Source organism: Stenella coeruleoalba, assembly GCF_951394435.1.
Source record: "Stenella coeruleoalba genome assembly, contig: scaffold_109, whole genome shotgun sequence".
Classification (NCBI taxonomy): domain Eukaryota; kingdom Metazoa; phylum Chordata; class Mammalia; order Artiodactyla; family Delphinidae; genus Stenella; species Stenella coeruleoalba.
In genome coordinates this window covers 264424-291426 of record NW_027646462.1, presented here as the reverse complement: position 1 = coordinate 291426, position 27003 = coordinate 264424, and the positions used below count along the sequence as shown (strand labels likewise).

General features: G+C 44.4%; 1 long non-coding RNA gene across 6 annotated transcripts in view; it reads right to left on the bottom strand.

Moving 5' to 3' along the window:
- LOC307181088 overlaps nt 1-27003 on the bottom strand; it is a 430747-nt gene that overhangs the window by 253017 nt on the left and 150727 nt on the right. For 4 of the 6 annotated variants that reach the window (XR_013825865.1, XR_013825868.1, XR_013825869.1 and 1 more), the window contains exon 3: nt 3368-3457. The exons of the other annotated variants lie outside the window; for them this stretch is intronic. This is a non-coding gene — a long non-coding RNA (uncharacterized lncRNA). The remainder of the gene's footprint in view (nt 1-3367; nt 3458-27003) is intronic. 6 annotated transcript variants of the gene reach the window in all.

Sequence of the window (27003 nt, the reverse complement as noted above, 5' to 3'; positions counted from 1 at the left end):
GAGAAGTGTATGGTGTTTCCTGAAACATCTAAAAAACAAAGCAACAGAGCCTAGGGCACTGCCACTTATGGTCCTATAGCTTAGGGAAATTAAAATCAAAAAGACACAGCCACCCCAATGTTTGGCACGCCTCTCTTAACAAGAACCTCGTTTACAGTACAAGTTCAACATCGCAGAAAGTGAAAAATGGATAAAGAAGTTGTGGTATTCACTTACAAAGCAATATCACTCAGCAATGAAATCTATGTCATCAGGCCCTTAGCAGCACAATGAGTTGATTCAGGTATGATGATTCTAACTGAAATAAGTCACACAGAAAAAGAAACATCATAAGATATCAGTAATACACGGAATGGAAACTTGGCTACACAGGAACTGAATTACAGAACAGAACAGGGTCTCAAATTTAGAAAACCAACTTATTCTTGCTTAAGGGTAAAGGTGAGTTGGGGTGCTGCATAAAACCAGAGATTGAAATGAGCACAGATAAAGTTCCTTAGGCCAAATATGGAATAGACAAGAGCTACTCCTTGCTCAACGAAATGGACTCAACACCGCATATTAAACGCCTAAGAATGTACCTGACTAGTAAGTATCGTAAAACCTATGGATTGCTATGTCTCCGAAAGAGAATCAAGCATGTGTACAGGGGCATAAACGCAGCAGTGATAGGATTCGAGAGGTTCGGTGAGAAAATGAAGACCCTTTGAAGTCATATTGCATGGTACCCATTACACGGGTCTCAACTCTCCAGGTTTAAGGTATTCTTCCTTCAGCTAAAACATGCATGTGGAACCCAAGTATGATCAACCATGTGAACGGGAGACGTGTTCAAATATGTCTCAGTTTTCCTCCCCTGGTACTCGGGTGCAACATTCCAGACGCTTTACTAACACTCTCCCCACTTGGAGAGTCAGCGCCTTTAACCTCCTGTTTGGCCCAGTTTGCAATTTCTGCGGAAGATGAACAGGAATAGCAAGAACCAATGAGAGACTAGCTGGAGGTGTCTGGACGGGCAAATTTAACTCTCATTTCCCACCAGGAAGAGGAATTAACCAAAGGCTCAGCGTGCCGTGCCGGAACCAGATTAGGGCCTGAAGCCATCCTGCCGTGTTGCGGCCAGGTCACAAGAAAGCGAGTTGAAGAAAGGAGCTCAGGGGCACTGTAATTCACAAACCTGCAGAGTTATAAATGACAGCTATCGTCCAAAAATAGACTGAAGTAAGGCTGCCAAGAGGACTTGAAAGCGGGGCAGAATTGCAGGAAACCGATTTCAGGAGGTAGACTGGAATTGCATTGAAAGCATAGGAAAAGAGGCAGAACGTCCACAATGATGCACTTGGCCAAAAAGGGCGTATGCGTTTTTTCCTGAATATATTCAGGTAAAAACGCATACGCCCTTTTTGGCCAACCAAGCAAGCTTGCAAAGGAAATCTGCACTACAATGAAGTCTCACTTCCCCCCGGTCAAAAAGGCAATCTGAAAAAAGTGTAACATCCAGAAAGGCAGGACAGGCCATGGAGAACTGGGAGCCTTGTTATGCTGATGGGCGGGATGTAAATTGCCAACAGACACTCGGGAGAAGTGTATGGTGTTTCCTGAAACATCTAAAAAACAAAGCAACAGAGCCTAGGGCACTTCCACTTATGGTCCTATAGCTTAGGGAAATTAAAATCAAAAAGACACAGCCACCCCAAAGTTTGGGACGCCTTTGTTTACAAGAACCTCGTTTACAGTACAAGTTCAACATCACAGAAAGTGAAAAATGGATAAAGAACTTGTGGTACTTACGTACAATGCAGTATCACTCAGCAATGAAATCTATGTCATCAGGCCCGTAGCAGCATAATGAGTGGATTCAGGTACGATGATTCTAACTGAAATAAGTCACACAGAAAAAGAAACATCATAAGATATCACTAATACACGGAATGAAAACTTGGCTACACAGGAACTGCATTCCAAAACAGAACAGGGTCTCAAATTTAGAAAACCAACTTATGCTTGCTTAAGGGGAAAGGTGAGTTGGGGTGCTGCATAAAACCAGAGATTGAAATGAGCACAGATAAAGTTCCTTAAGCCAAATATGGAATAGACAAGAGCTACTCCTTGCTCAAGGAAATGGACTCAAAACCCCATATTAAACCCCTAAGAATGTACCTGACTAGTAAGTATCTTAAAACCTATGGATTGCTATGTCTCCAAAAGAGAATCAAGCGTGTGTACAGGGGAATAAACGCAGCAGTGATAGGATTGGAGAGGTTCGGTGAGCAAATGAAGACCCTTTGAAGTCATATTGCATGGTACCCATTACACGGGTCTCAACTCTCCAGGTTTAAGGTATTCTTCCTTCAGCTAAAACATGCATGTGGAACCCAGAGTATGATCAACCATGTGAACGGGAGACATGTTCAAATATGTCTCAGTTTTCCTCCCCTGGTACTCGGGTGCAACATTCCACACGCTTTACTAACACTCTCCCGACTTGGAGAGTCAGTCCCTTTAACCTCCTGTTTGGCCCAGTTTGCAATTTCTGCGGAAGATGAACAGGAATAGCGAGAACCAATGAGAGGCTAGCTGGAGGTGTCTGGACGGGCAAATTTAACTCTCATTTCCCACCAGGAAGAGGAATTAACCAAAGGCTCAGCGTGCCGTGCCGGAACCAGATTAGGGCCTGAAGCCATCTTGCCGTGTTGCGGCCAGGTCACAAGAAAGCGAGTTGAAGAAAGGAGCTCAGGGGCACTGTAATTCACAAACCTGCAGAGTTATAAATGACAGCTATCGTCCAAAAATAGACTGAAGTAAGGCTGCCAAGAGGACTTGAAAGCGGGGCAGAATTGCAGGAAACCGATTTCAGGAGGTAGACTGGAATTGCATTGAAAGCATAGGAAAAGAGGCAGAACGTCCACAATGATGCACTTGGCCAAAAAGGGCGTATGCGTTTTTTCCTGAATATATTCAGGTAAAAACGCATACGCCCTTTTTGGCCAACCAAGCAAGCTTGCAAAGGAAATCTGCACTACAATGAAGTCTCACTTCCCCCCGGTCAAAAGCGCAATCTGAAAAAAGTGTAAAATCCAGAAAGGCAGGACAGGCCATGGAGAACTGGGAGCCTTGTTATGCTGATGGGCGGGATGTAAATTGCCAACAGACACTCGGGAGAAGTGTATGGTGTTTCCTGAAACATCTAAAAAACAAAGCAACAGAGCCTAGGGCACTGCCACTTATGGTCCTATAGCTTAGGGAAATTAAAATCAAAAAGACACAGCCACCCCAAAGTTTGGGACGCCTCTGTTTACAAGAACCTCATTTACAGTACAAGTTCAACATTGCAGAAAGTGAAAAATGGATAAAGAAATTGTGGTACTTACGTACAATGCAGTATCACTCAACAATGAAATCTATGTCATCAGGCCCGTAGCAGCATAATGAGTGGATTCAGTTACGATGATTCTAACTGAAATAAGTCACACAGAAAAAGAAACATCATAAGATATCACTAATACACGGAATGAAAACTTGGCTACACAGGAACTGCATTCCAAAACAGAACAGGGTCTCAAATTTAGAAAACCAACTTATGCTTGCTTAAGGGTAAAGGTGAGTTGGGGTGCTACATAAAACCAGAGATTGAAATGAGCACAGATAAAGTTCCTTAAGCCAAATATGGAATAGACAAGAGCTACTCCTTGCTCAAGGAAATGGACTCAAAACCCCATATTAAACCCCTAAGAATGTACCTGACTAGTAAGTATCTTAAAACCTATGGATTGCTATGTCTCCAAAAGAGAATCAAGCGTGTGTACAGGGGAATAAACGCAGCAGTGATAGGATTGGAGAGGTTCGGTGAGCAAATGAAGACCCTTTGAAGTCATATTGCATGGTACCCATTCCACGGGTCTCAACTCTCCAGGTTTAAGGTATTCTTCCTTCAGCTAAAACATGCATGTGGAACCCAGAGTATGATCAACCATGTGAACGGGAGACGTGTTCAAATATGTCTCAGTTTTCCTCCCCTGGTACTCGGGTGCAACATTCCAGACGCTTTACTAACACTCTCCCGACTTGGAGAGTCAGTCCCTTTAACCTCCTGTTTGGCCCAGTTTGCAATTTCTGCGGAAGATGAACAGGAATAGCGAGAACCAATGAGAGGCTAGCTGGAGGTGTCTGGACGGGCAAATTTAACTCTCATTTCCCACCAGGAAGAGGAATTAACCAAAGGCTCAGCGTGCCGTGCCGGAACCAGATTAGTGCCTGAAGCCATCCTGCCGTGTTGCGGCCAGGTCACAAGAAAGCGAGTTGAAGAAAGGAGCTCAGGGGCACTGTAATTCACAAACCTGCAGAGTTATAAATGACAGCTATCGTCCAAAAATAGACTGAAGTAAGGCTGCCAAGAGGACTTGAAAGCGGGGCAGAATTGCAGGAAACCGATTTCAGGAGGTAGACTGGAATTGCATTGAAAGCATAGGAAAAGAGGCAGAACGTCCACAATGATGCACTTGGCCAAAAAGGGCGTATGCGTTTTTTCCTGAATATATTCAGGAAAAAACGCATACGCCCTTTTTGGCCAACCAAGCAAGCTTGCAAAGGAAATCTGCACTACAATGAAGTCTCACTTCCCCCCGGTCAAAAGGGCCATCTGAAAAAAGTGTAAAATCCAGAAAGGCAGGACAGGCCATGGAGAACTGGGAACCCTGTTATGCTGAAGGGCGGGATGTAAATTGCCAACAACCACTCGGGAGAACTGTATGGTGTTTCCTGAAACATCTAAAAAACAAAGCAACAGAACCTAGGGCACTGCCACTTATGGTCCTATAGCTTAGGGAAATTAAAATCAAAAAGACACAGCCACCCCAAAGTTTGGGACGCCTCTGTTTACAAGAACCTCGTTTACAGTACAAGTTCAAAATCACAGAAAGTGAAAAATGGATAAAGAACTTGTGGTACTTACGTACAATGCAGTATCACTCAGCAATGAAATCTATGTCATCAGGCCCGTAGCAGCATAATGAGTGGATTCAGGTACGATGATTCTAACTGAAATAAGTCACACAGAAAAAGAAACATCATAAGATATCACTAATACACGGAATGAAAACTTGGCTACACAGGAACTGCATTCCAAAACAGAACAGGGTCTCAAATTTAGAAAACCAACTTATGCTTGCTTAAGGGGAAAGGTGAGTTGGGGTGCTGCATAAAACCAGAGATTGAAATGAGCACAGATAAAGTTCCTTAAGCCAAATATGGAATAGACAAGAGCTACTCCTTGCTCAATGAAATGGACTCAAAACCCCATATTCAACCCCTAAGAATGTACCTGACTAGTAAGTATCTTAAAACCTATGGATTGCTATGTCTCCAAAAGAGAATCAAGCGTGTGTACAGGGGAATAAACGCAGCAGTGATAGGATTGGAGAGGTTCGGTGAGCAAATGAAGACCCTTTGAAGTCATATTGCATGGTACCCATTACACGGGTCTCAACTCTCCAGGTTTAAGGTATTCTTCCTTCAGCTAAAACATGCATGTGGAACCCAGAGTATGATCAACCATGTGAACGGGAGACGTGTTCAAATATGTCTCAGTTTTCCTCCCCTGGTACTCGGGTGCAACATTCCAGATCCTTTACTAACACTCTCCCGACTTGGAGAGTCAGTCCCTTTAACCTCCTGTTTGGCCCAGTTTGCAATTTCTGCGGAAGATGAACAGGAATAGCGAGAACCAATGAGAGGCTAGCTGGAGGTGTCTGGACGGGCAAATTTAACTCTCATTTCCCACCAGGAAGAGGAATTAACCAAAGGCTCAGCGTGCCGTGCCGGAACCAGATTAGGGCCTGAAGCCATCCTGCCGTGTTGCGGCCAGGTCACAAGAAAGCGAGTTGAAGAAAGGAGCTCAGGGGCACTGTAATTCACAAACCTGCAGAGTTATAAATGACAGCTATCGTCCAAAAATAGACTGAAGTAAGGCTGCCAAGAGGACTTGAAAGCGGGGCAGAATTGCAGGAAACCGATTTCAGGAGGTAGACTGGAATTGCATTGAAAGCATAGGAAAAGAGGCAGAACGTCCACAATGATGCACTTGGCCAAAAAGGGGGTATGCGTTTTTTCCTGAATATATTCAGGTAAAAACGCATACGCCCTTTTTGGCCAACCAAGCAAGCTTGCAAAGGAAATCTGCACTACAATGAAGTCTCACTTCCCCCCGGTCAAAAGGGCAATCTGAAAAAAGTGTAAAATCCAGAAAGGCAGGACAGGCCATGGAGAACTGGGAGCCTTGTTATGCTGATGGGCGGGATGTAAATTGCCAACAGACACTCGGGAGAAGTGTATGGTGTTTCCTGAAACATCTAAAAAACAAAGCAACAGAGCCTAGGGCACTGCCACTTATGGTCCTATAGCTTAGGGAAATTAAAATCAAAAAGACACAGCCACCCCAAAGTTTGGGACGCCTCTGTTTACAAGAACCTCATTTACAGTACAAGTTCAACATCGCAGAAAGTGAAAAATGGATAAAGAACTTGTGGTACTTACGTACAATGCAGTATCACTCAGCAATGAAATCTATGTCATCAGGCCCGTAGCAGCATAATGAGTAGATTCAGGTACGATGATTCTAACTGAAATAAGTCACACAGAAAAAGAAACATCATAAGATATCACTAATACACGGAATGAAAACTTGGCTACACAGGAACTGCATTCCAAAACAGAACAGGGTCTCAAATTTAGAAAACCAACTTATGCTTGCTTAAGGGGAAAGGTGAGTTGGGGTGCTGCATAAAACCAGAGATTGAAATGAGCACAGATAAAGTTCCTTAAGTCAAATATGGAATAGACAAGAGCTACTCCTTGCTCAACGAAATGGACTCAACACCGCATATAAACTCCTAAGAATGTACCTGACTAGTAAGTATCTTAAAACCTATGGATTGCTATGTCTCCGAAAGAGAATCAAGCATGTGTACAGGGGCATAAACGAAGCAGTGATAGGATTGGAGAGGTTCGGTGAGCAAATGAAGACCCTTTGAAGTCATATTGCATGGTACCCATTCCACGGGTTTCAACTACCCAGGTTTTAGGTATTCTTCCTTCAGCTAAAACATGCATGTGGAACCCAGTGTATGATCAACCATGTGATCGGGAGACGTGTTCAAATATGTCTCAGTTTTCCTCCCCTGGTACTCGGGTGCAACATTCCAGACGCTTTACTAACACTCTCCCCACTTGGAGAGTCAGCGCCTTTAACCTCCTGTTTGGCACAGTTTGCAATTTCTGCGGAAGATGAACAGGAATAGCGAGAACCAATGAGAGGCTAGCTGGAGGTGTCTGGACGGGCAAATTTAACTCTCATTTCCCAACAGGAAGAGGAAATAACCAAAGGCTCAGCGTGTCGAACCAGAACCAGATTAGGGCCTGAAGCCATCCTGCGGTGTTGCGGCCAGCTCAAAAGAAAGCGAGTTGAAGAAAGGAGCTCAGGGGCACTGTAATTCACAAACCTGCAGAGTTATAAATGACAGCTATCGTCCAAAAATAGACTGAAGTAAGGCTGCCAAGAGGACTTGAAAGCGGGGCAGAATTGCAGGAAACCGATTTCAGGAGGTAGACTGGAATTGCATTGAAAGCATAGGAAAAGAGGCAGAACGTCCACAATGATGCACTTGGCCAAAAAGGGCGTATGCGTTTTTTCCTGAATATATTCAGGAAAAAACGCATACGCACTTTTTGGCCAACCAAGCAAGCTTGCAAAGGAAATCTGCACTACAATGAAGTCTCACTTCCCCCCGGTCAAAAGGGCCATCTGAAAAAAGTGTAAAATCCAGAAAGGCAGGACAGGCCATGGAGAACTGGGAGCCTTGTTATGCTGATGGGCGGGATGTAAATTGCCAACAACCACTCGGGAGAAGTGTATGGTGTTTCCTGAAACATCTAAAAAACAAAGCAACAGAACCTAGGGCACTTCCACTTATGGTCCTATAGCTTAGGGAAATTAAAATCAAAAAGACACAGCCACCCCAAAGTTTGGAACGGCTCTGTTTACAAGAACCTCGTTTACAGTACAAGTTCAACATCGCAGAAAGTGAAAAATGGATAAAGAAGTTGTGGTATTCACTTACAAAGCAATATCACTCAGCAATGAAATCTATGTCATCAGGCCCTTAGCAGCACAATGAGTGGATTCAGGTATGATGATTCTAACTGAAATAAGTCACACAGAAAAAGAAACATCATAAGATATCAGTAATACACGGAATGGAAACTTGGCTACACAGGAACTGAATTACAGAACAGAACAGGGTCTCAAATTTAGAAAACCAACTTATGCTTGCTTAAGGGTAAAGGTGAGTTGGGGTGCTGCATAAAACCAGAGATTGAAATGAGCACAGATAAAGTTCCTTAATTCAAATATGGAATAGACAAGAGCTACTCCTTGCTCAACGAAATGGACTCAACACCCCATATTAAACGCCTAAGAATGTACCTGACTAGTAAGTATCGTAAAACCTATGGATTGCTATGTCTCCGAAAGAGAATCAAGCATGTGTACAGGGGCATAAACGCAGCAGTGATAGGATTGGAGAGGTTCGGTGAGCAAATGAAGACCCTTTGAAGTCATATTGCATGGTACCCATTACACGGGTCTCAACTCTCCAGGTTTAAGGTATTCTTCCTTCAGCTAAAACATGCATGTGGAACCCAAGTATGATCAACCATGTGAACGGGAGACGTGTTCAAATATGTCTCAGTTTTCCTCCCCTGGTACTCGGGTGCAACATTCCAGACGCTTTACTAACACTCTCCCCACTTGGAGAGTCAGCGCCTTTAACCTCCTGTTTGGCACAGTTTGCAATTTCTGCGGAAGATGAACAGGAATAGCGAGAACCAATGAGAGGCTAGCTGGAGGTGTCTGGACGGGCAAATTTAACTCTCATTTCCCACCAGGAAGAGGAAATAACCAAAGGCTCAGCGTGCCGTACCGGAACCAGATTAGGGCCTGAAGCCATCCTGCGGTGTTGCGGCCAGCTCAAAAGAAAGCGAGTTGAAGAAAGGAGCTCAGGGGCACTGTAATTCACAAACCTGCAGAGTTATAAATGACAGCTATCGTCCAAAAATACACTGAAGTAAGGCTGCCAAGAGGACTTGAAAGCGGGGCAGCATTGCAGGAAACCGATTTCAGGAGGTAGACTGGAATTGCATTGAAAGCATAGGAAAAGAGGCAGAACGTCCACAATGATGCACTTGGCCAAAAAGGGCGTATGCGTTTTTTCCTGAATATATTCAGGAAAAAACGCATACGCCCTTTTTGGCCAACCAAGCAAGCTTGCAAAGGAAATCTGCACTACAATGAAGTCTCACTTCCCCCTGGTCAAAAGGGCCATTTGAAAAAAGTGTAAAATCCAGAAAGGCAGGACAGGCCATGGAGAACTGGGAGCCTTGTTATGCTGATGGGCGGGATGTAAATGCCAACAACCACTCGGGAGAAGTGTATGGTGTTTCCTGAAACATCTAAAAAACAAAGCAACAGAACCTAGGGCACTTCCACTTATGGTCCTATATTTACGGAAATTAAAATCCAAAAGACACAGCCACCCCAAAGTTTGGAACGGCTCTGTTTACAAGAACCTCGTTTACAGTACAAGTTCAACATCGCAGAAAGTGAAAAATGGATAAAGAAGTTGTGGTATTTACTTACAAAGCAATATCACTCAGCAATGAAATCTGTGTCATCAGGCCCTTAGCAGCACAATGAGTGGATTCAGGTATGATGATTCTAATTGAAGTAAGTCACACAGAAAAAGAAACATCATAAGATATCAGTAATACACGGAATGTAAACTTGGCTACACAGGAACTGAATTACAGAACAGAACAGGGTCTCAAATTTAGAAAACCAACTTATGCTTGCTTAAGGGTAAAGGTGAGTTGGGGTGCTGCATAAAACCAGAGATTGAAATGAGCACAGATAAAGTTCCTTAAGTCAAATATGGAATAGACAAGAGCTACTCCTTGCTCAACGAAATGGACTCAACACCGCATATTAAACGCCTAAGAATGTACCTGACTAGTAAGTATCGTAAAACCTATGGATTGCTATGTCTCCGAAAGAGAATCAAGCATGTGTACAGGGGCATAAACGCAGCAGTGATAGGATTGGAGAGGTTCGGTGAGCAAATGAAGACCCTTTGAAGTCATATTGCATGGTACCCATTCCACGGGTTTCAACTACCCAGGTTTAAGTTATTCTTCCTTCAGCTAAAACATGCATGTGGAACCTAGAGTATGATCAACCATGTGATCGGGAGACGTGTTCAAATATGTCTCAGTTTTCCTCCCCTGGTACTCGGGTGCAACATTCCAGACGCTTTACTAACACTCTCCCCACTTGGAGAGTCAGTCCCTTTAACCTCCTGTTTGGCCCAGTTTGCAATTTCTGCGGAAGATGAACAGGAATAGCGAGAACCAATGAGAGGCTAGCTGGAGGTGTCTGGACGGGCAAATTTAACTCTCATTTCCCACCAGGAAGAGGAATTAACCAAAGGCTCAGCATGCCGGGCCGGAACCAGATTAGGGCCTGAAGCCATCCTGCGGTGTTGCGGCCAGGTCACAAGAAAGCGAGTTGAAGAAAGGAGCTCAGGGGCACTGTAATTCACAAACCTGCAGAGTTATAAATGACAGCTATCGTCCAAAAATATACTGAAGTAAGGCTGCCAAGAGGACTTGAAAGCGGGGCAGAATTGCAGGAAACCGATTTCAAGAGGTAGACTGGAATTGCATTGAAAGCATAGGAAAAGAGGCAGAACGTCCACAATGATGCACTTGGTCAAAAAGTGCGTATGCGTTTTTTCCTGAATATATTCAGGAAAAAACGCATACGCCCTTTTTGGCCAACCAAGCAAACTTGCAAAGGAAATCTGCACTACAATGAAGTCTCACTTCCCCCCGGTCAAAAGGGCCATCTGAAAAAAGTGTAAAATCCAGAAAGGCAGGACAGGCCATGGAGAACTGGGAGCCTTGTTATGCTGATGGGCGGGATGTAAATTGCCAACAACCACTCGGGAGAAGTGTATGGTGTTTCCTGAAACATCTGAAAAACAAAGCAACAGAACCTAGGGCACTTCCACTTATGGTCCTATATTTAGGGAAATTAAAATCCAAAAGACACAGCCACCCCAAAGTTTGGAATGGCTCTGTTTACAAGAACCTCGTTTACAGTACAAGTTCAACATCGCAGAAAGTGAAAAATGGATAAAGAAGTTGTGGTATTTACTTACAAAGCAATATCACTCAGCAATGAAATCTGTGTCATCAGGCCCTTAGCAGCACAATGAGTGGATTCAGGTATGATGATTCTAATTGAAGTAAGTCACACAGAAAAAGAAACATCATAAGATATCAGTAATACACGGAATGTAAACTTGGCTACACAGGAACTGAATTACAGAACAGAACAGGGTCTCAAATTTAGAAAACCAACTTACGCTTGCTTAAGGGTAAAGGTGAGTTGGGGTGCTGCATAAAACCAGAGATTGAAATGAGCACAGATAAAGTTCCTTAAGTCAAATATGGAATAGACAAGAGCTACTCCTTGCTCAACGAAATGGACTCAACACCGCATATTAAACGCCTAAGAATGTACCTGACTAGTAAGTATCTTAAAACCTATGGATTGCTATGTCTCCGAAAGAGAATCAAGCATGTGTACAGGGGCATAAACGCAGCAGTGATAGGATTGGAGAGGTTCGGTGAGCAAATGAAGACCCTTTGAAGTCATATTGCATGGTACCCATTCCACGGGTTTCAACTACCCAGGTTTAAGGTATTCTTCCTTCAGCTAAAACATGCATGTGGAACCTAGAGTATGATCAACCATGTGATCGGGAGACGTGTTCAAATATGTCTCAGTTTTCCTCCCCTGGTACTCGGGTGCAACATTCCAGACGCTTTACTAACACTCTCCCCACTTGGAGAGTCAGTCCCTTTAACCTCCTGTTTGGCCCAGTTTGCAATTTCTGCGGAAGATGAACAGGAATAGCGAGAACCAATGAGAGGCTAGCTGGAGGTGTCTGGACGGGCAAATTTAACTCTCATTTCCCACCAGGAAGAGGAATTAACCAAAGGCTCAGCATGCCGGGCCGGAACCAGATTAGGGCCTGAAGCCATCCTGCGGTGTTGCGGCCAGGTCACAAGAAAGCGAGTTGAAGAAAGGAGCTCAGGGGCACTGTAATTCACAAACCTGCAGAGTTATAAATGACAGCTATCGTCCAAAAATATACTGAAGTAAGGCTGCCAAGAGGACTTGAAAGCGGGGCAGAATTGCAGGAAACCGATTTCAAGAGGTAGACTGGAATTGCATTGAAAGCATAGGAAAAGAGGCAGAACGTCCACAATGATGCACTTGGTCAAAAAGTGCGTATGCGTTTTTTCCTGAATATATTCAGGAAAAAACGCATACGCCCTTTTTGGCCAACCAAGCAAACTTGCAAAGGAAATCTGCACTACAATGAAGTCTCACTTCCCCCCGGTCAAAAGGGCCATCTGAAAAAAGTGTAAAATCCAGAAAGGCAGGACAGGCCATGGAGAACTGGGAGCCTTGTTATGCTGATGGGCGGGATGTAAATTGCCAACAACCACTCGGGAGAAGTGTATGGTGTTTCCTGAAACATCTAAAAAACGAAGCAACAGAGCCTAGGGCACTTCCACTTATGGTCCTATAGCTTAGGGAAATTAAAATCCAAAAGACACAGCCACCCCAAAGTTTGGGACACCTCCGTTTACAAGAACCTCGTTTACCGTACAAGTTCAATATCACAGAAAGTGAAAAATGGATAAAGAACTTGTGGTACTTACGTACAATGCAGTATCACTCAGCAATGAAATCTATGTCATCAGGCCCGTAGCAGCATAATGAGTGGATTCAGGTACGATGATTCTAACTGAAATAAGTCACACAGAAAAAGAAACATCATAAGATATCACTAATACACGGAATGTAAACTTGGCTACACAGGAACTGCATTCCAAAACAGAACAGGGTCTCAAATTTAGAAAACCAACTTATGCTTGCTTAAGGGGAAAGGTGAGTTGGGGTGCTGCATAAAACCAGAGATTGAAATGAGCACAGATAAAGTTCCTTAAGCCAAATATGGAATAGACGAGAGCTACTCCTTGCTCAACGAAATGGACTCAACACCCCATATTAAATGCCTAAGAATGTACCTGACTAGTAAGTATCTTAAAACCTATGGATTGCTATGTCTCCAAAGGAGAATCAAGCGTGTGTACAGGGGCATAAACGCAGCAGTGATAGGATTGGAGAGGTTTGGTGAGCAAATGAAGACCCTTTGAAGTCATATTGCATGGTACCCATTACACGGGTCTCAACTCTCCAGGTTTAAGGTATTCTTCCTTCAGCTAAAACATGCATGTGGAACCCAGAGTATGATCAACCATGTGATCTGGAGACGTGTTCAAATATGTCTCAGTTTTCGTCCCCTGGTACTCGGGTGCAACATTCCAGATGCTTTACTAACACTCTCCCCACTTGGAGAGTCAGTCCCTTTAACCTCCTGTTTGGCCCAGTTTGCAATTTCTGCGGAAGATGAACAGGAATAGCGAGAACCAATGAGAGGCTAGCTGGAGGTGTCTGGACGGGCAAATTTAACTCTCATTTCCCACCAGGAAGAGGAAATAACCAAAGGCTCAGCGTGCCGTACCGGAACCAGATTAGGGCCTGAAGCCATCCTGCGGTGTTGCGGCCAGCTCAAAAGAAAGCGAGTTGAAGAAAGGAGCTCAGGGGCACTGTAATTCACAAACCTGCAGAGTTATAAATGACAGCTATCATCCAAAAATAGACTGAATTAAGGCTGCCAAGAGGACTTGAAAGCGGGGCAGAATTGCAGGAAACCGATTTCAGGAGGTAGACTGGAATTGCATTGAAAGCATAGGAAAAGAGGCAGAACGTCCACAATGATGCACTTGTCCAAAAAGGGCGTATGCGTTTTTTCCTGAATATATTCAGGAAAAAAGGCATACGCCCTTTTTGGCCAACCAAGCAAGCTTGCAAAGGAAATCTGCACTACAATGAAGTCTCACTTCCCCCCGGTCAAAAGGGCCATCTGAAAAAAGTGTAAAATCCAGAAAGGCAGGACAGGACATGGAGAAATGGGAGCCTTGTTATGCTGATGGGCGGGATGTAAATTGCCAACAGCCACTCCGGAGAAGTGTATGGTGTTTCCTGAAACATCTAAAAAACAAAGCAACAGAGCCTAGTGCACTTCCACTTATGGTCCTATAGCTTAGGGAAATTAAAATCAAAAAGACACAGCCACCCCAAAGTTTGGGACGCCTCTGTTTACAAGAACCTCGTTTACCGTACAAGTTCAATATCACAAAAAGTGAAAAATGGATAAAGAAGTTGTGGTACTCATGTACAAAGCAATATCACTCAGCAATGAAATCTATGTCAACAGGCCCGTAGCAGGGTAATGAGTGGATTCGGGTATGGTGATTCTAACTGAAATAAGTCACACAGAAAAAGAAATATCAAAAAATATCACTAATACATGGAATTTAAACTTGGCTACAGAGGAACTGAATTACAAAACAGAACAGGGTCTCAAATTTAGAAAACCAACTTATGCTTGCTTAAGTGGAAAGGTGAGTTGGGGTGCTGCATAAAACCAGAGATTGAAATGAGCACAGATAAAGTTCCTTAAGCCAAATATGGAATAGACAAGAGCTACTCCTTGCTCAACGAAATGGACTCAACACCCCATATTAAACGCCTAAGAATGTACCTGACTAGTAAGTATCTTAAAACCTATGGATTGCTATGTCTCCGAAAGAGAATCAAGCATGTGTACAGGGGCATAAACGCAGCAGTGATAGGATTGGAGAGGTTCGGTGAGCATATGAAGACCCTTTGAAGTCATATTGCATGGTACAGATTACACGGGTCTCAACTCTCCAGGTTTAAGGTATTCTTCCTTCAGCTAAAACATGCATGTGGAACACAGAGTATGATCAACCATGTGAAGGGGAGACGTGTTCAAATATGTCTCAGTTTTCCTCCCCTTGTACTCGGGTGCAACATTCCAGACGCTTTACTAACACTCTCCCCACTTGGAAAGTCAGCGCCTTTAACCTCCTGTTTGGCCCAGTTTGCAATTTCTGCGGAAGATGAACAGGAATAGCGAGAACCAATGAGAGGCTAGCTGGAGGTGTCTGGACGGGCAAATTTAACTCTCATTTCCCACCAGGAAGAGGAAATAACCAAAGGCTCAGCGTGCCGTGCCGGAACCAGATTAGGACCTGAAGCCATCCTGCGGTGTTGCGGCCAGCTCAAAAGAAAGCGAGTTGAAGAAAGGAGCTCAGGGGCACTGTAATTCACAAACCTGCAGAGTTATAAATGACAGCTATCGTCCAAAAATAGACTGAAGTAAGGCTGCCAAGAGGACTTGAAAGCGGGGCAGAATTGCAGGAAACCGATTTCAGGAGGTAGACTGGAATTGCATTGAAAGCATAGGAAAAGAGGCAGAACGTCCACAATGATGCACTTGGCCAAAAAGGGCGTATACGTTTTTTCCTGAATATATTCAGGAAAAAACGCATACGCCCTTTTTGGCCAACCAAGCAAGCTTGCAAAGGAAATCTGCTCTACAATGAAGTCTCACTTCCCCCCGGTCAAAAGGGCCATCTGAAAAAAGTGTAAAATCCAGAAAGGCAGGACAGGCCATGGAGAACTGGGAGCCTTGTTATGCTGAAGGGCGGGATATAAATTGCCAACAAACACTCGGGAGAAGTGTATGGTGTTTCCTGAAACATCTAAAAAACAAAGCAACAGAGCCTAGGGCACTTCCACTTATGGTCCTATAGCTTAGGGAATTTAAAATCAAAAAGACACAGCCACCCCAAAGTTTCGAACGGCTCTGTTTACAAGAACGTCGTTTACAGTACAAGTTCAACATCGCAGAAAGTGAAAAATGGATAAAGAAGTTGTGGTATTTACTTACAACGTAATATCACACAGCAATGAAATCTGTGTCATCAGGCCCTTAGCAGCACAATGAGTGGATTCAGGTATGATGATTCTAACTGAAATAAGTCACACAGAAAAAGAAACATCATAAGATATCAGTAATACACGGAATGTAAACTTGGCTACACAGGAACTGAATTACAGAACAGAACAGGGTCTCAAATTTAGAAAACCAACTTATGCTTGCTTAAGGGGAAAGGTGAGTTGGGGTGCTGCATAAAACCAGAGATTGAAATGAGCACAGATAAAGTTCCTTAAGCCAAATATGGAATAGACAAGAGCTACTCCTTGCTCAACGAAATGGACTCAACACCCTATATTAAACGCCTAAGAATGTACCTGACTAGTAAGTATCTTAAAACCTATGGATTGCTATGTCTCCGAAAGAGAATCAAGCATGTGTACAGGAGAATAAACGCAGCAGTGATAGGATTGGAGAGGTTCGGTGAGCAAATGAAGACCCTTTGAAGTCACATTGCATGGTACCCATTCCACGGGTTTCAACTACCCAGTTTTAAGGTATTCTTCCTTCAGCTAAAACATGCATGTGGAACCTAGAGTATGATCAACCATGTGATCGGGAGACGTGTTCAAATATGTCTCAGTTTTCCTCCCCTGGTACTCGGGTGCAACATTCCAGACGCTTTACTAACACTCTCCCCACTTGGAGAGTCAGTCCCTTTAACCTCCTGTTTGGCCCAGTTTGCAATTTCTGCGGAAGATGAACAGGAATAGCGAGAACCAATGAGAGGCTAGCTGGAGGTGTCTGGACGGGCAAATTTAACTCTAATTTCCCACCAGGAAGAGGAATTAACCAAAGGCTCAGCATGCCGGGCCGGAACCAGATTAGGGCCTGAAGCCATCCTGCGGTGTTGCGGCCAGCTCAAAAGAAAGCGAGTTGAAGAAAGGAGCTCAGGGGCACTGTAATTCACAAACCTGCAGAGTTATAAATGACAGCTATCGTCCAAAAATAGACTGAAGTAAGGCTGCCAAGAGGACTTGAAAGCGGGGCAGAATTGCAGGAAACCGATTTCAGGAGGTAGACTGGAATTGCATTGAAAGCATAGGAAAAGAGGCAGAACGTCCACAATGATGCACTTGGCCAAAAAGGGCGTATGCGTTTTTTCCTGAAAATATTCAGGAAAAAACGCATACGCCCTTTTTGGCCAACCAAGCAAGCTTGCAAAGGAAATCTGCACTACAATGAAGTCTCACTTCCCCCCGGTCAAAAGGGCCATCAGAATAAAGTGTAAAATCCAGAAAGGCAGGACAGGCCATGGAGAACTGGGAGCCTTGTTATGCTGATGGGCGGGATGTAAATTGCCAACAGACACTCAGGAGAAGTGTATGGTGTTTCCTGAAACATCTAAAAAACAAAGCAACAGAGCCTAGGGCACTTCCACTTATGGTCCTATAGCTTAGGGAAATTAATATCAAAAAGACACAGCAACCCCAAAATTTGGGACGGCTCTTTTTACAGGAATCTCTTCTACGGCACAAGTTAAATATCCCAGAGAGCAAATAATGGATAAAGAAGTTGCGGTACTTCTGTACAACAGAATACCACTCAGCAATGAAATCTATGTCACCAGGCCCGTACCAGCATAATGAGTGCATTGAGGCACGATGATTCTAAGTGAAATAAGTCACACAGAAAAAGAAACATCATAAGGTATCACTAATACACGGAATGTGAACTTGGCTACACATGAACTGAATTACAAAACAGAACAGGGTCTCAAGTTTAGAAAACCAACTTATGCCTGCTTAAGGGGGAAGGTGAGTTGGGGTGCTGCATAAAAGCAGAGTTTGAAATTAGCACAGATACCGTTCCATAAGCCAAATATGTAATAGACAAGAGCTACCCCTTGCTCAACGAAATGGATTCAACAATGAGGTATCACCTCACACCTGGTAGAATAGGCATCATTGAAAATCTACAAACAAAAAATGCTGGAAAGGGTGTGGAGAAAAGGAACCCTCTTCCACTATTGTTGGGAATATAAATTGATACAGTCATTATGGAGAACAATATGGAATTTCTTAAGAAACTAACAATAGAATTACCATATGATACAGCAATCCCTGTACTGGACATATACCCAGACAAAACCATAAATCAAAAAGAGTCATTCACCGCAATGTTCATTGCATCACTATTTACAATATCGAGGTAATGGAAGCAACCTAAATGCCCACAGACAGACGAATGCATAAAGCTGTGGTACATATATAAAATGGAATATTACTAAGCCATGAAAAGGAATGAAATTGGGTCATTTGTAGAGACGTCGATGGATCTAGAGACTGTCATACAGAGTGAAGTAAGTCAGAAAGAGAAAAACAAATCTTGTATATTCATGCATATATGTGGAACCTAGAAAAACTGTACAGATTAACCATTTTGCAAGGCATAAATAGAGCAACAGATGTAGACAACAAACGTATGGACAACAAGGGGGGAAAGCTGTTGGGGGGGTGGTGGTGGGAGGAGTTGAGAGACTGGGATTGGCATGTATACATTTATATGTATAAAATAGATAACCAATAAGAACCTGCTGTATAAAAATATAAAATAAAATTCAAAATTAAAAAGAAGTAAAATTTAAAAAATAAAACAGAAAAAACAATTATTCCCTGCACATACATGTATTTATATGAATAAATTATTTCCATGCTTATATCTGTAAATACAAAAAAGAGGAATAAAATCTACCTTGAACCAAAAACGAAAAAGAGAAAAAAAACACAGAACCCACCAGTTACACAGAGGAAAACCGTATCAGGGCACTTGCTCCAGTTGTAAACAATTCTGAAGTTGGTCAGTGGTGGGGAATCGTCTCCCATTCAGCCAGCAGCCCCCACGCAACAAGCGTCCTCATTGCAAAGCTGGGGCACCGTGCCGAGGCATCTGTGAGTAAACGTGAGCTGAGCCCCAGGCCAGTTGCTGCTGAACTATTCCCACCCGTCCCAGGTAAAACACCTGAATATATACAAGGACTTGAAAGCCTAGAGGAAGGGCCATAGAGCCACACGAGTGACAGCATGCCGGCCGACTTGGTGCCTGCAGGCCAGCCAGGATGGTCCTGGCCCTGGGTGCTCTTCTGGAAGATTTCCATTTCCCTGCCTGAGATACCCGTCCTGTCCCTGCCCCCACTGCTTTTTTCCTTCCTCACCTCTGCCCAGGGAGAAATTCCAGCAGCAGGTATGGGTGACACATCCTCTTCTTTAGCAGGTGGCAGCCTGGCAACTGCTGCAGAAAGTCCAGCAGAGCCCCACTCACACTGGGCCACCCACAAAGCCGTGGCCTCTCACTCCCTCCCACCAGCCCAGCCCCGAGACTGCTGACAGGGCAGAGAAAATGGCGTCAGGCACGGCTGCAGGGGCTCTTGCTGCCTGGAGTGGTATTTATATTGATCTCAACCCAGGCACACCTGGGGAGGGCTGGCCGGCACGGTAAGGCTGCCCAGGTCAGCCAATCATCACCCCTCAGGGGCTCACAGTTGCAGAAAATGGAACTTGCTGAACCGGCCAGGTCCAAGGAACAGGTGTGGGCTCCTGAGAGTCAGGATAGACAAGGGGCTGCAGCTTTGGCTTGTTTTCTAATCATTTTATCTGGCCCATGAGTGGGAGACAACTTCAAGAAAACCCTCTCCTAATGAGAGGAACCCAGGAGTCAGGGAGAGGAGGGGTGGGTGGTGGTTGGAGACAGAGGCCTGGTGCCCCGGGTGCAGTGGAAGTCTCTGGAAGACCAGGTGGAGGGAGGCCTCACGGAGTGATGCCCAGGGTCACAGACCTGTCGCAGCTGCTGTTTGTTAGTTCAAGTCCTGCTCTGAGGTGCTCTGTGTCAGCTCTGAGCGACAGGTGAGCTGGGGGTGCTCTGCAATGAGGGCTATGTGCACGGTTCCTGTGTGCCCAGCCCTGCCACGGTACCTGCAAGGGTAGCTCTGTATCCTGGGAGGGGCCTGACCACGAGAGCCCCGTGGGCTGGGGTGGAGGTGGGGTACCTGCCCAGGTGAGCTCCATATTCTGGGATTGGTCTGACCACGAGAGCCCCATGGGCTGCTGGGGACCTGGTAAAGGATGTCAGGACAGTCAGTGAAGCCACCGAGGATATACCTCCAGTTGCTCCTAATTCCTACACCCTGCTGGTCATTCTACCAACCACCAGGACATGGTATTCTGTATTAGTCTTCAATGATGCCTTCTTTTGTATTCCATTAGTCCCAGAGTCACAAGAAATTTTGGCTTGTGAGTGGCAGGACTCCACATACAACTAAAACAATACTTCCGGGCCGTCTGGCCCCAAGGGTGCAAAAATTCCCACACCATCTTTGGGGAAAGCTTAGCTAAAGACCTAAAAGTTCTACCTCTGGAAAAGGAAACCCTCCTTCAATATGCAGACGACATTCTGATCACCAGCCCTACTAAGGAGGCCTCTGAACTACCAAGCCAATAAAGGATAGAAGTTGTCCAAGAAAAAGCTCAAATATCACAGACTGCGGTGACCTGCCTGGGCTTCATTCTCACAGAAGGTCAGAGAAGCCCATCCCAGGAAAGGGAAGAAACCATTTTCAGCCTTACCCCTTTCTAAAACTAGAAGACAGCTTAGGGGTTCCTGGGGAGGCCAGGGTTTGCTGCTTCTGGATCCCTAACTACAGTCTACTAGCTGGGCCTCTATATGAAACACTGAAAGGAAAAGATGATGATCCTTTTGAATAGAATCCAGAAGTGGCCTTTCAAGAATGGAAAGAGCAGTCAATTCAGACCCTTGCCCTGGAACTCCCTAATTTAGCTAAACCCTTTGACCTTTACATTCCCGGTGAAAGGTGAATCGCCATTGGAGAATTAGTGCAAAAACTGGGACCGCTTGAAATGGAACAATGCAAGAATGCCATCCAGGTAGGATAAACTACGGTCACTAAGGGGCTTGGCCCACTGCCACATCTGGCCAAGATACTGGCGGTATCTAAAAACCTGGAAATCAGCAGCCCAAAAGGCCACCTCCCTCCTAAGGGAAAAGGACCCCACGTGGTGATCCTAACCACCAACCATGCCCTGAAGTTGCAGGGTTCGCTCCGTGGGCACACCGACCTCGAGTGAGGAGGCCCTCCAACTCCAACATCCAGAGAGATAACCGGGGGCAACAGGGCACCATGACGACTCGTGTGAACATCACTTGACCTGGAGTTTCTCTCATAAAACAACAAGAGTGTGTCCCAAAAGAGTAGACTACTGCTTGCAGGACTTACTGCACCCAGAGGGGAGCTAATAATCTTGGCGGGGGAACAGTATACCACACTGTCACCATAGAAAAGCCTACAGACACCGTGATGATGGTGGCCAATAAGACCGGCTGGACTCCTGTTTACTTCAAAAGGCTGTTGACTCAGTAGCCATCATGGTCCTTGGTCACCACTGACCCTGGACTGTCTGGGAGTTGAGCGGGCAGGGCTCTGACACCTGGTGCTGTTTGTACGTTAATTCAGGGGCCTAATTGAAGAAAGTGCAGACTACTGGTCAGAGCATCTAGGCTGGCAGAGACGGTCAGCCTAAGGTGGCCGAACAAATGTGGGGCGGGGTGAAACCGGCCCCCACAGCGTCTCTGCACATCTCTTTCCTGGACCCTTAAAGGTCATTAGAATCTATAACACTTCCAATGCTGGTGCTCAGGTGGACGAGCAGGGAGGCAGGGGTTCTGGGGACAATCAACGTCACCGGGAGGCTGCTGGGGAGAAGCTCTGACCCTCGTCCCAGGGTATGAGGGCTCCCAACTCAGCACTCAGCAGTTACAGAAGAAGGGTCTGCACCCTCAGCACTCCAAGAATGAGGAACGGGACAAAAGGCAGAGGAGGGGTTTGTCCCCAGCAAAGCCCATTAAAAATCCCTGGGAGATAAAAATAGAATCTGGGCAATAAAGTCAAGTCTAACCTTTTTTATCCTTTGTGCTTTGTCTAATTTCACGTGCTCCTAGGGTCCCGCATGCAGAGGTTCCACACCCGGCACTTCAGACCAGATTTCCTAGTGCAGAATGGCTGGGGCGACACCTCAGCTCCTGGGGCCCAGTGCAGACTCCACGATATAGAGCCTGAGCTACAGCCAACCCGGCCCTCGAGAGCTCCGCCGCCTCCCTCCCTCCCACTGACTCTGACAGGATCTCTACACAGCAGCCCAGCCCACAGCCCACGGGGTAGTGCATGCTCTCACCTCTCCATTCTCTGATCAAAATATAAAGTTTCCTTTGCTTGTGAACCAAACTCAGTCTCGATCTGTTGGCCCCAATGACACTGGGCAGGGGGACACTTGTTGGGGTCCACTCTGGAGGATCAGTAACAGAAATTGAGACTATTGTAACCTCAATGAACAGATGTGTGAGCCAAACTGTAGTTAACATAGAACAGTGTATAAGGCTCGGGTAAAATAAGATGTTTTTAACACTTCCATTTGATATTTCCATCACTTTTTATAAGCAAGTTCAGTGAAAAGGTTTGTCTTATTTGTCAGGTCAATATTAGAGAAACGAAGTGATTTCTTTCCAAGGATGTACAGCTAATAATCTTGGTTAAACCTTCAATCTTGTTTTAAATGCTTTTCCATTGAAAATGATACCTCTCTTTCAGCTCCCCCATTTCTGAGAAGTATAAAATCTTATAATTTATTATTACCAAAGGGGAAAGGTGGGAGGAGGGATAAATTAACAGTTTGGAATGAACACATACACACTGCTATGTATAAAATAGATCATCAGCAAGGAACTACTGTATAGCACAGGGAACTACACTCAACATTTTGCAATAACCTATAAGGGGAAATAATCTGAAAAAGAATAGATATTTTTATTGACATCATCTATCAATGACAGTTAAAGTGTAGCCTAAGGGAAGCTGGTGGTGAGTGCTTCTGACCCTGAAGACTTCAATCATCTAAAGTTTGGACTCTGCCTACTTCCCAAGGCCCTTAATGAACATATGTGTAGCCGTAGCTTAAAAACTTCCCCAGTTTGGGTTTCGGGGAGACACTGATTTTGAAAAAGCCCTGGTGTTCTCCTTACATGAATGGGACTCTTCCTACTGCTAAAACATGTCTGTCACACCCAGAGGATGGTATACCGTCTGATCGGGAAGAGTTTGGAAAAGGCATCTCATCTCCTCATCTCCTGGTGCTCGGGTTCACCCCTCCAGCGTCTTTACTAACAGTCTCCCCACTTGGAGATGTCAGCACTGTCAACATCCTGTTGCGTACAGTTTGGAATTTGTCCAGAGGATGAAGCGGAAGGATGAGGAACAATGAGAGACAAGTCCTAGGTGTTCAGACAGGCACATGTCACTCTAATTTCCAATCAGGAAGACGAATTGACCAAAGGCTAGGGTTGCCCATGGAAACAGTATAGGGCTTGAGGAAATCCCGCTGCTTTGTGGCCAGTTCCCATAAACACGAGTTGAACAATGGAACTCAGGGGCAGTAAAATTCACAAAACTGCAGAGTTGAAAATATCCATCACTGAAAAATGTCTTGAGGAAAGTCAGAGAAAAGGACTTGTAAGCAAGGGAGAATGGCAGGAAAGGGATTTGAGGAGGTAGAAAGGACTCGCCATTAAGCACAAGAAAAGGAGCTGAACATTGCCAACATTGCCAACATTGCAGTTGGCCAAAAAGGGTGTATGCGTTCTTTTCTGTATATATTCAAGAAAAGGGCATACACTTTTTTAGCCAACCAAACAGGTGGGCACTGGAAGTCAATACTACAAAAGATATCACTTCGCATCAGTCAGAAGAGCCATCCTCATAAAGCGTAAACAACAGAAATGCAGGACAGGGCAACGAGAAGAGGGAGCCCTGTGAGACTTATAGTGGAAATGTATATTGCCAACGGCCATTCTGGAGAAGTGTATTGTGTTTACTAAAGCATCTAAAAAATGAGCTACAGAGCATAGGGCACTTGCACTCATGGGCGTATATCTTGGGAAAAACAAAAATCGAGAGGACACAGGCACCCCAATGTTTACCCCCTCTCTGTTTAAAAGATCCTCGACTAGGATATAACTTAAATGTCTCTGGAGGGAAAAAATGGATAGAGATGTGGTACTTAGGTAGAGTGGAATATTCTTCAGCCTGGAAATCAATGAAATATGGCCAGTTGTAACAACTCCGGAGGAGTTACGTATGATCATTCTAAGTGACAGAATTCAAAAAGAAAAAGACACATATCATAAGATATCACTTAAAGGTGGAATCCAAAATGGCTACACATGAAATAAATTACAAAACAAAAACATAGTCAAATATGTAGAAAACACGCATAAGGCTGCTAAACGGGAAAGGTGGGGAGGGGTGAGGCATCATCCAGGAGGTTGAAATTAGCAAAGATACCATTCCAAATACCAAACTGATAATCAACAAGGCCTACACGGTAGCTAAAAGAACTGCACTCAGCACACTCAAGTCACCGGAAAAGAATATATACGACTGGTAAGAATCTGAAAAAGAATTTATTGATGTCTCTCTGTACGCGAATCAAGTGGATGTACAGCAGCAAGAAACAGAGCTTTGAAAATCAGCTGTAACCAATATAGTAATAAATTGAAAAAAATAAACGACAGAGAGACAGAGAAAACCTCTTACAACTTTTCCTCAGGGACGGTGATGCAACATGGATTGAACACATCTAGACCCACAGCAGGATGAGACATAAGGCTGGAAACTGTTTGCGCTAAGAGAAATGTGAGGTTGGGTGAGGAAATGCACACCCTTTAAAGTAATACTACCTGGTACCCATTCAATGGGTCCCAAATCTGCAGGTTCAAGGGATCTTCCTACAGCTAAAACATGCATGGAAAACCCAGAGGACTGTACACCATGTGATCGGAAGATGTGTCTAAAATGCACCTCATTTATCCTCTCCTGGTGCTCCTGTTCACCATTCCAGCCACGCTACTTAGAATCTCCCCACTTGGAGAATCAGCACATTTAAACTTCTGTTTCACACATTTTGCAAATTGTGAGGAGGATGAACGGGAAGAGGGGGAACCAATGAGAGAAGAGTTGTAGGGCTTTGGACGGGCACATATCACTCTAATTTCCCATTAAGAATAAGAATTAAAGAAAGGCTCAGCCTGCCTCGCCGGAGCCAAAATAGGGCCTGAAGCAATCCTGCGGGTTTGAGGCCAGCTCACAAAAGAGCAACTTAAAAAATGGAGCTCAGGGTCACTGCAATTCACAAACCTGCAGAGTTATAAATGAAAACTAACGTCCAAAAATATGTTGAGGTAAGGCAAAGAAGAGGATCTGAATGCAAGACAGAATTGCAAGAAACAGATTTCAAGAGATAGATTGGACTCGTCTTTAACGCACATGAAAAGCGGCAGAATTTCGACAATGATGCAGTTGGCCCAAAAGGGCGTATGCGTTTTTTCCTGATTATATCCAGGAAAAAACGCATACGCACTTTATGGGCAACGAAGCAAGCAAGCAATGCAAATGTGCACAACAAAGAAGTCTCACTTCCCACCGGTCAAAAGGGCCATCCTAAAAAATTGTAAAAACCAGAAATGCAGGACAGGCCATGGAGAACAGGGAGCCTTTATACGCTGATGGGCAGTGTGTGAACTGCCGAGAGCCACTCTGGAGAAGTGTATGGTGGTTCCTAAATCATCTAAAAAACAGAGCTACAGAGCATAGGACACTTCCAATCATGGGAGTATATCTAGGGAAGTCTAAAAATCAACAAGACACAAGCACACCACAGTTTAGGGCTACTCTGTTTACAAGAACCTCAACTTCAGTACACCTTAAATATCCCAGGAAAGAGAACAATGGATAAAGAAGATGTGGTACTTATGTACAATGGAATATCTCTTCACCATGAAATCAATGTAATAAGGCTAGTAGAAGGATAAAGAGTGGATTTAGGTCCGATAATACTACTTGAAATAAGTCAAACAGAAAAAGAAACATATCATAAGATATCACTTATAGAGGGAGGGTAAATATGGCTGCACAAGAAATGAATTACAGAACAGAACAGTGTCTCACATTTAGAAAACACACTTATGTCAGCTTAAGGGGAAAGGAGAGGTGGGGTGATGCATAAAACCAGAGTTTGAAATTAGCACAGATACCGTTCAATAAACCAAATAGGTATTAGACAAGATCTACACCTTGCTCAATGAACAGGCCTCAACACACCCTATACACCGCAGAGAAATATATCTGAGGAATAAGAATCTTAAAACCCATGTATTGATATATCTCCATAAGGGAATCAAGTGTGTGCAGAGCGGCACAAACACAGCAGTGAAAAGGAGCTAAACCCCATTATAGAAATAAATTTTAAAAACAAAACGCTGAAACAATGAAAGAGAGAAAAATTCTTACAAAATTCGCTCAGGGGCTGTGATGCAACCTGGATTGGCCACATATAAACCCACAGCTGGATAAGACATAAGGCTGGACACTTGGGGCTGACAGGATTGGTGAGCTTTGGTGAGCAACTGCTGAAAGTTTAATGCAATACTTCATGCTACTCAGTCCAAGGGTCCCAACACTCCAGGTTGAAGGGAATCTTCCTACAGCTAAACCATGCTTGGGAAACCCAGCGACTGGTATACCATATGATTGGGAAAGGTTTCTAAAACGCACCTCATTTTTCCTCTCCTGGGGCTCCGGATCGACATTCCAGCTGCTTTACTAACAACATCCCCACATGGAGTCAATGCCTTTAAGTTCTGGTATCGCACAGTCTGCAGTTAGTGCAGAGGATGAATGGGAATAGGGGGAACCAGTGAGAAACTAGCTGTAGCGGTTTCAATGGGCACATGTCACTCTAATATCACATCAGTAAGAAGAATTAACCAAAGGCACAGCAGGTGCCCCAGAAGAAAAATAGGGCTTCAAGGAATCCTGTGGTTATGGGGCAATACCACAAAAATAAGAGCTAAAAAATGGAGCTAAGGGCCACTGCAATTCAAA